The following is a 19194-nucleotide window of genomic DNA, read 5'->3' on the forward strand; positions in this document are numbered from 1 at the left end:
AGCACCTGCAATAATCATCTGCTGTATGGAGCAGACGACGTGGCACACATTGTGAACCCTCCCCTACGATGCGGGCCAAGTTCACCGTTATCCTAAACATAAAAAAAATTGTAACGGGATTTTTTTTTCTTTATATTAGTTTTGCATGTTATTTTTATGAGTCCCTTTTCCAAACGCTCCTTCCGGTTAAATTAGACCGAACAATATTACCGATAAAGATAGAGAAATAGAGAGGGGAACGAAATATCCCATACGATAGTGGAGATTAAGATACATTTAAGAGCAAATACAAACCACGCCTTTTTGTTATTCGAGAAATGGAACTAAAAGTGGGGAACGAAACAACAAAGGTCCGATGCTAAATTTAGAAACTCAAGCTGAATGAGAGAAAAACCAATGTTGCTTTGTAGCAGTTCTTGTAATGAAACCAAACCTACAAAATTGCGGTTCTTTTGACAAAAAAGTAAACCCGGCTACATCCCTCGAAGGAAGAATTTCTCATGTTTGTAATAATATTCGATGGGAACAAACTGTGATGACAGATGGAGATGGTGGATTGCAAATTTTTGACCCAGTATACCCCGAAAATAAATATATAATGGTTTTTTCTTTTTCGAACGGAAACTTCCTCCTTTTGTTCGAATGATAGAAATTTTCTTAATGCTGAAAAGTTTCTAAAAGCTGCAGAAGAATGCATAGGAAGTCGAGGAATACAATTTCAAGGCCACGCAGATTTGTAAATGTGGCTGATTTCGGTTTTTATTGCCTGAGGGCAGATGGCGGGTTTGATCATGCTTGAAAATTTAATGGTTTGAGAAACGGAAACCAAAACAAAAATATTTGAATGAAAAATATTCTATGGCTTATATTCTAAAAACATCCTATGCTACCTTTTTGAAATTCTTTTCTGTCATAAAAAAAATAAATAATAAAAATAAAAATAAAAAAAAATAAAAAAAACAAGCTCTCCAGTCTGTATATATATATATATATATATATATTATTCTGTAATGATTTAACTTACATGAAGGAATATGCGTTATATTTAAAACTTCATTATCTAAGGATCCTATAATAAAGGCAATATTAGGTGCTCCATATAACTCTTTTACGCATTTGCTTGGGTATTTTAAATACTTTGTGGTTTGTATACATCTATGAAGAAGGGATTGCAATTATAAAATCCAGGGTAACTTCTCCCTTTCCACTTCTTTATAGAGCATTAAAAAAATATGATTTTTTTGAAAAATTTGGAATAGCAAAAAATTTCATAACAGCATTAAAAAATGCAATTTTTTTTTTATATTGCTCTGAAATTTTCTGAGACTTATCCAAATGTAATTTTTATTAATTGTTCATTTTTTTCCCTAATCGCAGACAGTTGGAAGCTTTTTCTAAAACTATTTTTTGAAGTGCTGCTTTCATACGCATACTGGTTATTAAATATAGGTTTATATATTCTATCTGTCATAAAAAAAGTTTTAAATTAATTTAAAATTATTTATATTTTAATTTCTTTAATTTGAAATAAAGATTCATTAAAAAAACAGTAATAAATAAGCAAACGGAATCGTAAAAAAAAAAAGTATTTTTGTTTATAATTTTTACATTTGATTGTTTATAACCATCTTGCTTATAAATAATCTGATTATGGAAATATCCATTTGAAAAAAATCATTGAGATTTTAAACTTAGTCAGCTGTCAGATCTGGAAATGACCGTGAAACGAGCAGCCAATTGTTCACACCTGAGGACAAATCGAAACGACTCTCATCTAAAAAGATAAATCGGCTTTACCTCAACTGACACCGGTTATAATCCACTTTACAAGTGAGTCAAAATGGTTGTCGAAATGAAGTCGATGCAAATCAACCGATCCAGGCTGTCTTGTGCAGAAGAGAAGAGAAAAGAAAAATAGAATTTTAATAGCTTCTGACGATGAGGAAGTGATCATCTCCATGACCATTTCACCCGCTAGAACAGAAAAGAATGTTGAAAAGTTTACCTTTCTTCTGCGTTCTAATCACCGGTCTTGAACTTGAGGAGAAAGAAATGTAGGTTGTAAAAAATCGGTGATATTCATGACATATTAAACTTCATCTCATTTGAAACACATTTTTGTTTAATGTGCATCGGCAGAGAACAACTAACCACTTATTAACTATGGTTGAGTTGTTGCCTCTGGTTTTGCAGGTAAACAGAACGGTGTTATGAGAGCGGTGTTACGCTTCTAATTGTCTTTTCTTTCAACTTTGACAGTGAACTTAAACAATGATCTGACGAGAAAAAAAGGCAAATTTTCATTTTTAAATGAAAAATGATTTTCATTCTTTTTTAAATCAGAAAGACACATGAATACAAAAGATTAAATTGCAGGAATTAGTTGTTTAAATAGTAATAACACCAATAAAACAGTTGCATGCCCATGTTGGAAGTCAGAGTCGCTTTAGCTTATGAAAAATCATTTTACGAATGAGGAATTCAGTATTTTTTTCGTCATATCAAGGGAAAAAAATCTTTAATTTGATTTAAATTTGCAACCAAAGTAAGAGTCAAAAGAGAGAGAAATAAAGTTTACTAGAATATTTATTTGAAATAGAGGTAAAATTCTTCTATGAATCAGATTTTTTTTTTTTTTTTTTTTTTGCATTAATAAGGCTGATTCGGAGAACAAGATGAACCCTTTTTACACCGAATGGATTAAAAAACTCATGCGAATATTTTCGAAAAAAATATAAAGAGTTGAAAATTGAATTCAGCTTAAAAAATTTTATAATGCATTATCATAATTCAAGGAAATAATATTATATATTAGAATAATTATATAAAAATTGTTATAATGCAAGGAGCTGAATTTTTTTTTTTTTTCCTAATTGTATTTTGTACTTTCACTATATGGCAATAATTCTGCATCGTTTTAAAACATGCATCTGCATTTATATAGCAAAATTAATCATTGCACTTATTGACTTTTTTGATTTTTAAATAGTTTTGACTCTAAGGAGGATTTTTAATTGTAAATTAGTTAGTTTGCGTTTAATCTTGATATATTATTAGATATTAGTAGATTGTGGTAACTACAATTGCACAACAATCGTTTATTATTTGTAAAGTGGCAACAATTACTTAGCATTCTGAAATCCTCATCAGTTCTCTGTTAAGCGGATTATAGTCAATTTAAATGACAAATATTACTGCACATAACAGGATGGGCACTTTCTTAATCTGTCCTTTGACATCGCATTTCACTCTTTTGCAGTTACATTAATTCAAAATTGTTAGTATTTTAACCATTAATTTATTTACTATTAAGCTTTCCATCTAGTGTAAGTAATAAATATACAGGGAGTCCGTTCTAATTGTGACTCAGTAATAATTTCGAAACTGTTAGAGATAAATAGCTTCAATCAGGAAATTGCTTCAAATAAAGTAAGAAATTATGTGTTATCATGCTTGAGTCAATTAATTACTGTGAATCAGTCATCAGTCAATATGTCATTGTGAATTAATTAACTATCACAAACTGTTCAGAAAATCTGGGGTCATAGTTTTATATAGATCTAGGAAAAATTATTTTATATGTATTAGTCAGTTTTTTAAAATGCTGTATATTAAAACCATTTTTATTTAAATAATAATTTTTTGCATTTTAGTCTAGTGTTTAAAAATTAGCAACCGGATTTAAACTGACTTCCAGATGAATTAACAGTTTGTCATATCATGGCAACATAATGAAAGTTTTTAATCGATTGCAAAATTTGCATAGCAGAAAACGAGTAATAAAAGCATGTTAATTCTAAACTATGTTTAAAGTTTCTATTTTTTTTTTTTTTCTTTTATAAATATGCTTTCCTCCCTTGCTATGGTGGAAATCTAGCTTAATCCTAAAATCCCTTAATATTTAATATTATTTTAAATTCCTTTTTTTCCAACAATATTTCTATATCTCTGTTATTAGACTGCGTAACATTATTAAATTATATTATGATGTAATGATATTCTTTTTCAGCACAATTATAGGACTGAAGATGAATGACGTAAGTCCAGGCTTTCCTGATTCTCATATTCCTTATTCTCCTGACTTGCTCCTGAAAAGTCTTTAGCTCATCGGGAAGTTAGTTTAAAATCAATTGTAAAATTTTTCAAACAAACAGATATAATATAAAGCGAGTTAATAATGATAGTAAAACGATGTGAATTTTCACTGATATGACAATTGATGTTTTTTTTGTTTTTTTTTGCTTAATATTCATTTATTTACTATTTACAATAGATCTTTTTCCCACATAGGCTGTTAAGATGGTTTTCAGATAAAGTGTGTGAGAGTTTTTGCCGTTTACTTGAATAACTCACAGAGCAACCACTCAAGGCTTCTCTAATGATAATGAGCATAAGCAGCAATTTTCGTATAATTCTGAGTAAGAAAAGGAAAGTCCTTCTTCGATTATAGAAGGACATTATGATATATTTTCTGCAGCAAGGTTTGGTACTAGAACGTTGTTCTTGTAAGGTTGAATAGGATATATTATACTTATCCAGTAAATATTTTTTATTGAAGAAAGTTCTAGTTGAAGGAATTTCTAGATAAAAGTGATGGAACTAGGCTATAGTAAGCAATGCAAATTTGTTACTTTACAAAGATTATAGCTTAAATACAAAAAATAAAGCAATTGATAGTTAATTTTAATTCAATTTATAAATTGTAATAAAAAATGTAAATTTAATTAATAATAAAGTTAAAATTAAATTTAAAAATGTATTCAATATACTTGATAAATTCTGATTGAAGAATGTAAATAAAATTGTATGCCATTAGCTAAATATTATCACAGAAAAAAAATTATAAAAGGGATTTTATTTTGAATATAACTTTTATTTCGATAATTTAAACAACTCGTTATAATGTATTTGATATAACATTATAATCCTTTGAATATTTATTAATCAAAAACATTCCAAATATCTAGAAGATATGCAATACTAATGACTGATCAAAGTATTGTAGATAGCATAGAGAACCACTGTAATAAACTCTATTACATTATACGTTAAGTTCTCAAACAGAGAAAGTCCAGTCATTGATGATGGGACCATTAATTAGACACCATACCATTATTGTACCCCAAGGAAATCTAAGTTTTATCTATTTATAAAATAATTTTTGATATTCGTATTCAAAGTGCCCCGCAATTGGCAATTTGACTAGTTAAATATTTATTAATTTTTTTTTAATTTAAAATATTTTGCGTTCTTTAAAGAATTATTTAGGTTCACAATTTTAAATTTTAATATTAATCTTTAAAAAAATTCTTTTCAAATACTCCTCAAATTTAAATATTATAAAAGACCAAAGTTATTTTTCTTCAGAATTGGGCACCGATAAAAATGTAGTGAAAAAACGTCCGGGTCACCAATGTAGCGGATTGAATTGAGAAGGATAGAACCTGGGACCTTGTGGTTCGCAGTCGAGTAACAAGACCACAATACAAAAGAAATTGCCCGTGTTTCGTAACTGTTAACTGGCTTATAAGTTCTTCACTACAGAAATATTCGAGACTAATTGGACTTGTTATCATTTTTATAATATATTTAAATAACTCTAAAACGTTTCGTATTTTATTCCAATGTTACTCACTGCGACTTAGCTTCTTTATAGTAATATTTATCACAAAAATAATTTAAATTTAAAGTTATTTTTCATTTTTAAAAGCACTGAAATGTTACTTCACTTCCAAAAGCGTGTTTTTTAAAGGATTTTATTATTTACTTTAATATATAATACAATTCATTGAGTAAATATTTAAAATCGTGTATTCATTTTTTTTGTAATCCACTCACAAGTGACATCACTTGAATGAAATGAATAATTAACTAAATTAATCGATTGCATTTTCAATTAATTATCTATTAAATAATCGATAATTATCGATTGTATTAATCGATTAAATGGATTCTGAAGTCATGAAAACATTGTATTTTTAAAGGAACCTCACAAAAATGTACAAAATTTCAAAACTCATGTACATAAAAAAAGTTGTGAAAAAAATCAATTCCGAAATTCCGCCTTCACAACCATGAAAGAGCTAAAGTTAAATGAAAGCGTGTAATCAAAAATATATGACTCAAAAGCAACGAAAAAAAATTAACTTTGTTGATGTAAAATTTTAGTTAGAAATCAAAATTGGCACAATAACCTTGAAACTAGATGCAATAACTGGCAGATGATGATTCATCCTAGAAGTGGAGCGTCTGTATTTCTCTTACAATGAAATGTCACTCTTTCATGTAAAAATGCAAGTTTGCAATCAGTTCAAAAATTGATCATCTATCACATTAATTGGAGATCGCCTTTCAACTAGGATTAGACTGTTGCCAGGGGGCTATCTCTGCTTCGCGTGCAACATCACAAGCTGTTGGGAAGTTTTAGTTTGTTTTTTTCTGGCCTGAAAAATCCTCACGCGATCGTTTCAATAATTTGTACTTCAATAGTGAGATGGTTTATACAATTTTCGAAAAGAATACAGTATTTTGTTATTTTAAATAAAATGTAGATGAATTTATTTTGATTATAAGTTTTTGTTTTTAAAAAATTTATATGTTGATGAAGACAAGCAATATTCAAGGGTGACTGCGACACCAATATTAAAAGTCTTACAAATTTCCTTGAGATGATTTCAAATATTTCAGAATGTCAACGGGATGTTTTTTCATAGACAATATTTTCAAGACGCTTGTTTAATTAATAATTAAATTATTAAAAATTATATTATTTCACAAATTTATTAAATGTAACAATGTTTCACTGCATCGCTTTACAAAAATTTTCACATTTTTAGCTTTGAAACATTAAAAAAAAAAAAAAAAGTTGTTCAGAATAGCTCAACCTGACGGTAGAGTTAAATTTTGTGAATTTGTTTATTCCTTTGGTATATACAGAATTAATGTGAATTTTGTATATTTCTTTGGTATTTCTGTATTTTCCTTTGAAAATAAATGACATTTTAGAATGAACTGCAAGACAAACTTAATCCTTTAAATAATAAACCAGAACTTGAAGAATGTATATGATAGATCTGTAAGCCAGGGAGCAGAAATCAGAGAGAGGATAAGATGGTTTGCTTCTAAGAATGCAAAGAAGTTTAATAATCTTCTCAAACTTTTAGTAAACCATTTTCAAATTTTAAGCAATAATTTTTTTTAAAAATAAGAAAAAGTAAATAAAAGTAATAGATTTTTTCCTGTAAAGTAAATAAAAGTTTCATTAAATATGTATGAAAAAGTTTCAGCTTCTGTGGAGATCGACTGTTAAAAATTTCAACATTTTTTTAATTTTTATGCCATCCCGATAGGGTAAAAGTGTCAATTAATAAATGTTTCTCTTACATTTAACATTGTACACACAAGGTTTCCAAGTTCTTATCTACTATATTTGCTCAAAGATAGGCTTATTTTTAAATTTGGAGGGACTTTTCATAAAGCTAGATGAACATTTATTTCAATACAGAAAAAAAAACCATTTTATTTCAATACAAAAATAAAAATTCGATATTTATCTAGCAGGTACATCATCAAATTAACGTGACTTCAGAGAAAATCAACATAACGTTGTTCGCTTTGATTGGTCGATGGCTGCAACTTTGACTATATAAGCAAGGGAAGAGAAATTGAAGGAAAACTGAGCAATTAAAATATCTCAGAGAAATACCGGCATGCCAAAATTAAAATTAAAATTATCTGCACTTAATTATATAATTTCTAAAAGAACGACAAATTTCAATAAAAAGGAGCTTTTGGATATGTTGGCGATTCATGCTTTATGCAATCGCAATGCTGGCAGTTTTAGAAGAATACAAATATCGTTTTCCAATTTCCCTCCATTTTTCCAGGAAGTGAATTTACAGAATGGTTTAACGATTGCAAACTATGCAAATTATTGATTCTTATTTGATGAAAGTTTGCAGTTGGAAGTATATGTCTAGTTGCAATAGTTAAGAATATAAATGCATGTTCCTGTTTTTTTTTTTTTTTTGAAACACCCTGTATATAGAAAGATATTTAATCGCATATTTAAAAAAACAATAAGTAATATAAAAGGAATTCTAATATGACTTTCATGTCAAATACTGATGTTATACTAACTTTCATTCTTTAATATATTTGAGATTAAAAAATGAAACTTGTTTTTTTTTTAATTTCTTGCATATGAAATGTAGAGAAAATATCGTAACCGTCAAAAACTTATGATTTTGAAGAACCTCCACGTTTTAGACTCACTGAGTTCGAAAAACACATTTTTAGAAAATATCTATCACTATCCGCTCATCTATCGGTCTGTGACAAAGAAATTAAAAGAAGCTATATGGATGAAATTTTGTATATGGTCTTTATACCAAATTTGTATATTTCAATCAAATTTTGTTCAAACTCTGTCCAAAGGAAGTCTGGCTGCCCGGCTGTTCGAATATAAATCACACGATAGCTACAAAAAGAAAAGAGCTAGATAAATAACATTCGGTACGCAGATTTAATGTCTATAGCGTAGATATTTATCAAATTTTGAGCCAAATCCAACAAGAAATTGGCCGCCTGTTGTTCTGTACTTTCAGAAACATGTAAACGATAACCCATAAACAAAATGACTTGAATATATTGAATTTATTATGCGATTTTAAGACTACAGGTGTTCTTTTTTCACTCTATTAGAAAAAACGCTTTTAAAACATGAATTTAGTTTTCGGATACTTTTAACCGCATGTCAGGAGTTAATTACCAAAAACACTCCCCTAGAATTACATGATACATTCAGTAAAAAAGCTAAACTCATGCCAAAGGTTGTACACCAATGCTATGAAAAAAGTTCACTGGAATAACTACACCCTCTTCTTTTTTTTTCTTCTTTTTTTTATAGATCATTTCTAAAAGTTGAAATTATTGAATTGTAATCATTGCACATGCGACTCGGAAATTCTTTGGACATACAGTGTGCGATCTGTCTCGAAGGAGTTAATTCACATTAATTATTGTTAATTGTCTCGAGTTAACTATGCTTTCATAAATTCTGGAAAGCAATGCATGTTTCATGAAATGTATTTGTTCATCTGTTTGATGTCGTTTTATCTAGTAAATGATGATATAATGACCTTCCTCTAATTTTTAACAGTAAAAATAAATTTGTACTTCTTGACGCACGTGAGATAAGTTACTGACAAGACCGTCAATCATGGATATGAAAAAAAAAATATTCATAGATGTCTTGCGGGCGAGAAGAATATAATTTATGTTCATTTGTATCTGGGATATAACATGATTTGACTCCTCAGAAATAATTAAAAAAAATTAATATTCCGTCGATTTGTAGCTTATTTTAAGAAATTGAAATCCCAAATTATTTTTAAATTTGGGATTATTAATTTTTTGTGGTTAATGAACTTACTTTTATCATTTTGAACTAAAAAGGAAACAAGTATTTATATTTTTAAAAAGATGTGTTTTGTCTTTTGCTTTCGTTTAATAAAAGCCTATCAGCATGTTGAAACAATTATGATCGAAGAAATTTGAGTAAATTTTTACAAATTACTAATTAAATAACTTATTTATATTAAAAACTTCCAATCAGATTGTAAAAATCTGATTTGAAGTTTTGAAGAATTTTAAATACAAAAAAACGCATTTTAAACAGTTGGAGTCAGACTGATATGAAAATAATTAAATTAACTTAATAATTTTACTCTTTCGTATAAAAGTGATCAATAAAATATTTTATGCTATTAAATGTTTTATGTTAAAATATTAAATGTTTTATTATTTTCTTTATTTAAAATTAATAAAACTAGAAACAAATAACAAAAAAGGAATAATTATTCCTAATCCCATGGAATTAGAAATAATTTCTTTTATTTTACGGTTTGATTAAAAATTCCATAGAAAAAAAATCTCAACTTTATGAAAACAACTTCCATTTTGAACCATTAAGTTAATTTATTTCAAAAGAAACTTCGACACAGAAACATATTCAGCATAGAAAAACTTAAAATTGGAAAGAAAGAAAGCCAAAGTAATAAAAATTCCGAAAAGAGCAAGTTTTTTCACGGCGAAAACAGAAAAGCGAATGAAATTTGAATAATTTTCTACCCAGTTGGAGATCCTTCTTTCAATACCTCGGTTTCTTTTATTGCTTTTTCTCACTGCAGCCTCGAACCACTTTTCCAGGTTAATCTCGACCAGGAAATGCACCGCATCCTCGCCTAATTTCACTGCCATTATCAATGCAAAGGCCGCCATCTTGGCTTCTCTTGGCTTTACTTATTCAAATGCAGACTTGACTTTTTCTTCATTCATCCGTCCTTCTCACTGGGTCAATCGCTCAACTTTTAACCCATTTCCCCGATAACCCTTTGTTACTCTTCATTGGCAGGACGAATCAAAACAAAGCAATGAAGGGGGGGGGGGTAGAAGACTTAAATAAACAAATAAGGTTCCATTCTATGCATGCTCTAGTGAAAAAAAGCTGTATTCGTTCATTAGCGAGTCCACGTGTTCGTCCTGACCGTGAAAGCGCCGTTTCCAGGTCGGAAGAGTTGAGATGTCTAAGGACAGCTAAAAATAGCATCAGCAAAAGTTGGTTTCGAAATGATACAATAATGAAGACTGATTTTTTTCCCTTTTTGATTCGTGTAATTTGCATCCGGATTTGGCTCATTTGCTGCTACTGATACACTGAAACAGTGCAGGTGTTATTTATTTTTATTCATCCGACGAGTATTTTTTAAATTTAAAGAAAGGAATAGCAGTTTGTTGTTTATTATTATTGCTGATTTTGGTATTAAATGTATAAAAGAAAAATACCCCCTAACACTTATTCATTAATTTAGTAATATTTTATTTGTGCACTTCTTGGAAATGTTTTTAAAATGTGTTTCAAATTATGAATGTTCTAAATAAATTTTATAAATTTAATTTTACGAGTTTAATGCTCAACAAAATTACAAAAAACTCTCATTACCACGGCTGTTAATCTCCATATACTGTTAAAAAAAACTCTCAATCTCGTGTAAAAATAACTAAACACCAGAATACAAACACAGAATGTTTTTCCTTTTCTTTTGGTAAAAAAGTAAGCCAAAAATTCGTAAATACAGAAACCTATTCTTTATTAAATCGCAATATTAAGTGAACAATCCATGAATGAAACTGCAAGTAAAAATTGTTGAAAAAGCATTTTTGTATTGATTTGTGTCCTTTTATGATCATTTTGCATATCACCCATTAGGAAATCGAATGAAATACTATTGATTTCATTCGATGAACAAGCTTCCCATTGTTGTGACAATTGCCTAGAGTCACATAATAATAAAACCACAATTTATATGGCAGTATCAGCGAGAATTCCATAGTGAAGATAACATTTAAAAAACACTATTTTCTTAAAGACGAAACCAAAAAATTAGACTTTTCAAAATAACTATGTAATAAATGCAAATTCTTTCACTAAAAGAATTAGCAATTTCAAAAAGAACTTCACAAATGTTCAACTGTCTAAAATAAAATTTATAAAATCCCTATGAAAATATGAAATCCTAAGTAATGGAAACTTAACAAGAAAGAAAGAATATATGTCAATATAATGAATGTATAAAAAATTGCGCACCGATAAGTGATTTTGACTAATTTTTGTGCGAACTATACCTTTTGAAATACTCTGGATATTTTTTCAATATTTATTGACCTACTTGTTGATATAAAATACTTTCATATATAATATCTTTTAATTAGAGATTAATTTTGTATAAATTATTATAATACATTTAATCTTTTTATTCCTTAAGTCATTTGATTGGCAGCTTTATGAGCTATGATAATTTATAATTGCTTGACGATGAAGGATATATAATTTTTCCTTATTAATAATTTTAAATATTAATAATTAATAATAATATTAATAATCTTTAATAATTTTAAAAGAATTAATAATAATTGAAGAATAAATTGCACATGAAAGAATCTGATACCATTGGAAAAGAAAAAAAAATTGAATTTTTCAAATGGTATTAAACTATTTTTATCAGATAATTTACTCAGTAGTTGCTGAGAAAAACTACAAAATTTTGGTTAATTCTTATCTAATTAATTGAGATTTTAATTTGCATTTTTAAAAATCAATTACAATCTTTGTCTTGTAGTAAAGTTTGGTTGAAATTGCTCAGGAGGAAATATAGGTCATACATATTTTTCCACAATGAGTTTTATTAATTTTAAATTATTTTGAATAAACTATATCAAGTACCGAGGTAAAGAGAGAAAACGGAAATTACATTATTAACTCCTGCTGTCATCCTTTCAAGAAATGATAAAAAAAATAATATTTTATACCATTCCAAAACGATTATATGTATTCTCTAACTTAGCATCATTATGTCAAATCAGTTTAAATGCATTCATTTCGGAATTTTACTGTCTCGTACAAACAATGCGAATTATGAAGTTTCCTTTTATTTTTAAAACAATATAACCAGACGAAAAATAAATTGTAGCATTTTAATGGCAACAATTATAAAAGATTCTTTACTTGTCTGAGTTGCACAAAGCAATACGCATAGCAAATACTTTTTCAATGAAAACAAATGATTAGTTAGTGAAATGGAACGATTGATTTTTACAAAACCCTTTTGTTACTTGATAGTTAAAACCTTTTATGGACACGCAATGTAAAGCAAGCTAGTAAGTGTCTATTGTATGTAAACTATAAACATTTTATTTCATGTTTCCAGTGTAGCCGCAAAATTCTTTATTTCATACATATAGAAATCAACTTTTCAGGGCTTCTATTGGACAAATTAAAAATGGTTTAACGGAATTTCGGTTTATATTTTCTTAAAAGTAAAGTAAACTATTTTAAATTGAGTGAAAAAGTTTCAAATATCTATCACGGATTATTCTAAACTTCTTTTTCAGTATCTTTTTTCAGTTCTATTATTTAAAAACATTTTTTTTCTATATTAAGTGATTTCAAAAATAACCGTTGATAGATCTAGATTTTTAACTTCTCATAATAAAAACATATAAATCCACGAATAAGAATAAGATATATTTATTATTTTTATGGATCTTTTATAAAAGAACTTTATAAGAATTGAACATTTCTAAGGAATTTTATATATTTATATTGATTTTTCTCAATTTAATTTTCATTTCAAATACTTTTCGATTTAAAGTAAAAATTTCTAAAGTAATTTGTTAGATGTTCACAGCTTATTTAAATTATTAACTAATGAACTTTTAAATTCGAAATTATATATCTGAAATAAGCACTTTCATCTACTTTTGTTGATTGATTGTATATATACCTTTTTTTAAATTTCATTATTCTTTTGAGCATCGGGCATTCGGCATTAGTTAAAAAAATGTCCATTTTCTATTTCATTTGGTGCAATGCAATTGTTTTTTTAAACACCCTTTTAAAAATAGCGGTATTTTTGGCACAACAATTTCAGTCTGAAATAATTCGTTCGAATAGTTTTGATTTAAGGTAATTAGTGATGAAATAATAAATATTTTAAACAGCTTTAAAATTTTATTTCTGGACAACGTCACAGAAAATTTTGATTAAATATGGTGGGTATTCATCAAAAGTTGCTAGAAAGAAAATTGTACAAAATGCGAAAAGTCACAAAAAATTAATTAAATTAATTATATTTATTCAATATATTTCGAAGCAAAAATTGTTTCTTTCGGATTGTTTTCATAAAACTATATTTAAAGCAACATAGAGAAATAAATAAGTTTGCATCCTTTTATCAAAAGAAACACCATTTTCTAATTTGACCAGATACATTAGAACAGTGAACGAAGTCATATCAGCTCATAATAAAAATCTAATATAACCAAATTGGTAAAAATATAGTCTTTGAACTATGATAATAAAACAAGAACTTGTGTTCATTTTCTTATAAAATTGATTATATTAAAAAGATGTTGTAAGATATATAATTATTTTTATTTCGAAAATTTAAACCAGTTCTTTAATGTTGGTTTTTGATTACAAAAATATTCTGTGTGTTGAATTTCAATTTTTTTGCGAAATGTATGATGAAAATAATTACGCTAATTATTTTTTCAAGTTTCTAAAGATTCTTTAAGATTTGATGAATTTAATATTAATACAGAAATATCCAGTGGCGTCCTGGCATAGAGATAGCGCATCTTCCCCGTGATCTGGGCGTCCTGGGTTCGAGTCCCGGTTCGGGTATGGTTGTTCTTCATGTGTTCTATCTGTCAGATGTGTGAATGTGACCTCCTGTAAAAAGGGCTGTGCAAGCGATTGTGATGTGTGGGTAGCTAAGACGTACTCTTGGCCCTAGTTGGGGCTACTAAAAACAAGAAGCGCCCCCTTGGCTTAAAATCGCTGATTTCGTCAGCGAGTTTTTTCATGGCATTAGAAGCAACAGAATTAGAAGCAACAGAATTATCCAAGAAACCAGGTATCTTGCCATAAAATAATCTATGATCATATTCATATTCTTCGATATCGTACAACATAGTACGGTATTACTAATCTGATATATAAGGCACTTAGCCGACATATTATTTAGGCGCATTAATGGTCGGTTCCATTTATTTAATTGTTGTAATTTCTGTAATAAAGTTGCCGCTAAAAAGCAACTTTAGTAATAACAATTCCTCACTAATGATTACAATATTAATACTTCCGTTATAGTAAACAGTTATAGTGTCCCTTTTGAAGAAGCATAAGGGCCATTTCCGGGTGGCCCTCATCATTCTGAAGCATTATTAGAAGGTCGGCCTCACTTTATCAAATTTCATCATTTCGTTAGTAGAATGTTTGACTCTTGGTGTTAGATTTAAAGCGTAATAAGCCCACTTGCTCGAAAGATCATTTATAGAATCAGGCTTCGAACCTTGAAATCCCTTGTTTCAAAGTTGTAACTTTACTCATGTGACTTGTAGGAAATCAAGCATTGCTTCCATTTGTAAAACAAACTGATTGCCTAAATTTCACAAATATTTATTGGCTCGTAAACATTCGAAAACTGGTAGTTTTCATATTAAAGTAAATATTATTTTTAAAATTATCGCTATAATTATGTTTAATTATTTAAATCCATTGGTTAAAATTAAATAATATCAGCTCCAGTCACTGAATAATTTTTATTTATATGAAACGTCATATGGATCTTAGATAAGTGACTAGTGATCTCTTGCCACCTACCACCATACATTTTCAAGAATAACTCAAAAACTACTGCCTCTTCATATGTTTTTGAATTCCCCAATCTCCAACCATTGTGCTGATTTAGCAAATTTTTAATTTTATATGAAAGCTTGTGACCCCCAGACACGCCATCAATGATCTCTTACCCTCACTGTCGCTGATTTTCGAGAGTTATCACAAAATAAAACTTTGAAAGAGTCCCAGCCTTAACAAGTGGACCAATTTCACCATTAATTTCATTATTTTGCTAATTGATTAAAATACTGTGCTTATTGTGAAAATATAATTTACAATTGTGCTTTCCTTTACTGTAACATGTATTAGTCCACCAAAATTGATTGATATGATCAATTTAATACTATTAATATGGAGGGTGAAAAATAGGTTTCCGCAACCGACTACTTAAAAATTAAAATATTTAGAATTAGTAAGAAATTTGTAAATTTTATACTTTTATATGCGTGTAAATTAACATTTCTACTCAACTGTATTAAAAAAATCTCATTTTTTTAACTGCAAGCAAAAAGCGCAAACGATAGAGAAAACTTGTCAGTGTCATCACCATCATTCAATCTCTGAGATGACGAAACTCGGCGAGGGCGAAACGAGCAGTGAAAACCAGTCCGAAGGGAGTGTGGCGGCGTTTTCGGTTTCCATGGAAACGTGAAGCGGAAGAGAGCGAGTGCGGAGGACAACGACCGAGAGTAACCTGCCCTCACCTTTACCGATTTCGGAGGGGATAATTTTTTTTTTTTTTTTTTTTCCTTTGGCCCTGCCTCTCTTGCCATTGAAAATCAGCCGGTAATCCCTTCTGACCTTGGCATATCAGATGGGTTGCCAAGAATTTTAATTCATACAATCTTTTCCATTAGATAAAGATCGCCAATAATGTATTCAATAACTTGTGATTTGGCTGTTCTTTTGTTTTGCTTTAGATATTTGTTATAAACAAATAATCTGTTAATAACAGTTATTTTTATATAGTTGTTATTAGCCGAATTGCTGTTTTATCACAGCCACTTAATTCAGTTTATTTAGTTGTTTTTACCTTCTGTAACGCTGCTTTTTATTTTTCCGCAATATGTTTTTTTCTTCTTTTTTAATAATAAATTAAAATTAATGAAACTTTTTAAAAATGTCAACTAATTTATCTATAATTTAGTTTTAACAAAGAAATTTTAATGAAATAATTAATATCTAAATTAATTACCCTTAAATTCGAATATTAATTTAATTTAAACAAGAAATGTAATTAATTTCTTTTTAATTAAATTTCTCATTAATATTCATTAAATTTTTAATTGATTTTGTTTAATTAAAGTAATTAAATTTAATTAATAAATTAAATTAACTACAAATTCAATTAATGCATTCAATTATTTTTTATTAAATTAAATTTAATTACATTTTTATTTAAATATAATTACATTTCTTAAGTTATTTCAACTGTCTTCATTCCCCTCATTTAATTAATTCTATACAATTTTTATCGGAAACAAAAATACTCGTGCAGCATATTTTTTAAGAGTGTACTAAAGATTTTATTTTATTTAATATGTTACATATAAAATTTTAACGCAAATTATACTAGACACTTCCAAGGGTATTTTTTAATTCATAATTTTTTTTAGTTGCAATTCATAGTGTTTAATTCATAATTTTGTTAGTTTATTTTTTACTTTGTGAAACGAATAAATTCGTTTTTAATCCATCTGCGCTGTAAGGATTTTTTTTTAAAATTTGCCTTTCAGTTTCAAAATTTTATGCAATCCTGCATTGGAATCCCATCTAGAGTATTTTAAACACTATTTTTATTTTAAAAAATTATTAAAAATCATGCATTCATAAGAGAATAATATTTGCTTACATCATTTTGCTTTATTCCATCAAAAATTTATTTTCCTTATTAGTTTTGAAAATAATTTTTACTTAAAAAAAATTTCCTTTGTAAACGTGTTTTATAATACGACTCCATTTTCCCCATTAATAAATAAAATACCAGAAAGTGTTCGTGCTTCATATTTTGAAATAACTTGTTATTAAATGTAACAAAATTCTGTTGCCAAAGGGAAAAAACTCTTCAGAAAAATGAAGATTCATAAATAAATATTAAAATAATCATTACGTCAAATCTTTTGCAAACGATGTATTTGCACATTGACTGTAACCTTAAACCGGGAAATCTGTTATTGTTTGTTGGCACGCTTTTATTTTATTTTATTTCTTATTTTTTCTTTGACTGAATTTGATTTTTAGTAGAACATCATTATTTAAACGGTTAAGGATAATAAAGTTTTGACGATGAATTCTTGTCAATTTTTTTTCTGAATGTATTTAATATTTTTATGGATTTAAAACGAACGAGATTAATTAATATGAAAACATTTCATATTTGGCCAGTATCACTGATTACCATTATTAGCATCATCTAATGCTTATAAGAACCATTGATGAACTATCAATTTTTATTATTATTCTTTTAATTTCATTGTGAAACTATATTTGGTTTTGTGTGTACAGAAGCTTTGGTAACATCATTAATCTTAATATTAGGAATTTCTAAGACTATACAATCATTAAATCCATGAAACTAGAGCATCTGAATTTCATAACCACATGTAATACATTCCTTTAATCCTAAAATCTAATCACTATTTCTTTCATTGTGGAATAGTATCATTTAAAATATAGTGTTCAAAGATTCCCCATTGTGAAAGGATTCAATATTTCGTGTTGTCTTTTTTAACACGTTGGCTACGATGCTGAATTTCTAATAATGTAATTTATATGGCTCGCCGGCCACCGGTGATACGTCATATTTACAGCAATTAAGGTTTTAAATTTGACGTTCCCCTATACTTGCATAGAACTGAGCGAAATATTTATGCAAGGGTCATGCAGTGAAATCATATCGAAATTTTAATATGACTATTTATATTTTTTATCATTTCTCATCAGTTTAAAAATTTCATGGATTTCAAATTTCAAGTCATTTTAGAGATATCTTTTCATTCCAAATTACCTTACATATGTTTCTTGACAGAGCATGAAAAACTCTAAAAATTTGATGGTCATAATGCGAGCCGTTAATTACACTTCTAATAACGATATCAAGGTTATTGACTTCATGCCGGCAATAAAAGTCATCTTCGTTTACATTATTTTTTCCAAATTATAGAGAGAAGTTGAGGGAATGCTTATTTCTTTATTATATTTGTTCTTTTCCAAAGTGAACTTTTTAAAATACGATAAGGGTTACAGTAGTTCGGTGATATGATTTCGTGATTAGGAGGTCGAAAGGGAGGGTTTCAATTCCATCGAAAATTCGCATATATATATATATATATATATATATATATATATATATATATATATATATATATATATATATATATATATATATATATATAGGCATGGTGCGCGTTAAATATGATTTTGGGAATCTGAGGCCGAATCGAATGCAGGAGTGTGCCACCTCAGATATCGCTGTCGTCATCTGACTACGGTTTAGAATTAAGATAGCAAATTATCCCTTAGGCTGGTGAAAGCAAGGTGTTAATATTATCAGTTGTATTAAATATTTGCGTGAATATTTGAGTGTCTATTCCTTCCCCATGAATTTGAGTTGAGGTTTTATGCTGTACGCACTTGCATGTTCAGGGCAAAATCAGAAAAATTTTCATTCAAACATAAATTAAATTATTTGTCGATAGCATATTTTAAAGATAAATTGAATTCGAAAAAAAATGAATTTATTTACTTTGAGAAGATTGATAAAATTAAGGGATTTCATCATTGCTGGGATCCGATTTCAAGTCAAAATCGTATTGGATTGCTGTTACATTCATTTATATGAATGTAGAAATTATCTGGTATTTTATGGGATTTTAATTCAAAGGCTTCGTTCAGTTTCTATTAACTCTTTTAAAATTTAACGCAGACGATTTTGAAATACAGTTATAGTA

This window comes from Argiope bruennichi, chromosome 9 (assembly GCF_947563725.1).
Source record: "Argiope bruennichi chromosome 9, qqArgBrue1.1, whole genome shotgun sequence".
NCBI lineage: Eukaryota > Metazoa > Arthropoda > Arachnida > Araneae > Araneidae > Argiope > Argiope bruennichi.